The sequence below is a fragment of the Penaeus monodon genome, chromosome 22 (assembly GCF_015228065.2).
Source record: "Penaeus monodon isolate SGIC_2016 chromosome 22, NSTDA_Pmon_1, whole genome shotgun sequence".
Lineage (NCBI taxonomy): Eukaryota > Metazoa > Arthropoda > Malacostraca > Decapoda > Penaeidae > Penaeus > Penaeus monodon.
This window is the reverse complement of record NC_051407.1, coordinates 30,542,439-30,543,110: the sequence shown is the minus strand read 5'-3', so window position 1 is coordinate 30,543,110 and position 672 is coordinate 30,542,439.

The window sequence follows — 672 nt, the reverse complement described above, 5'->3', positions numbered from 1 at the left end:
GAAATGCAAGTAAGAATAAGTAACACCGATAATCACAGTGCAGGGACAAATTAGTGTTAGAGATGGAAGGCGCAGTGAATGTGAGAAATCGAAATGTAGAAGAATTTACCATCAAGAAGACTCCTTCGCACGATTTTGGCAACGATCGAAAAAAATCTCTGAATGAACCAAATTCCAACAAACCTTCATGCCAAGCGTAAAATCCCGAGAGAAAAAAAAACAAAAAAAACGTCAGAATCTTCATTACCACATTCCTCAACTTATAAGCACATGTTAGCCCGCACGTACAGAAAAAAATACGAATTAGAAAGAATGATTCCACAAAGCAATAGATTCATTATCACTCATACCTATTTCTTTAATTGCCACAGTGAACTCTGATCACCCATTTGATGATTTTTAACACGTAGTAACCGCAATACATAATCCAAATGTCGATAGTAATCTACGAATAATAGTCACGTTGAGACTCTCTCTCTATTCCTAATACTACTTGTACAATCTATGAACACTATCGCTACTTCAATGATAAATCGGCCTAACGCTATAGCTATTTCTATCTGTTCTACGGTTGATCATTTGAAACGGTGATAGATGATAGAATCCAAGACTGTAAGAAGATCGTGAGGAATATTATCCTGTTCAGAACTGATAAAGGCGGGAGGGGACAAG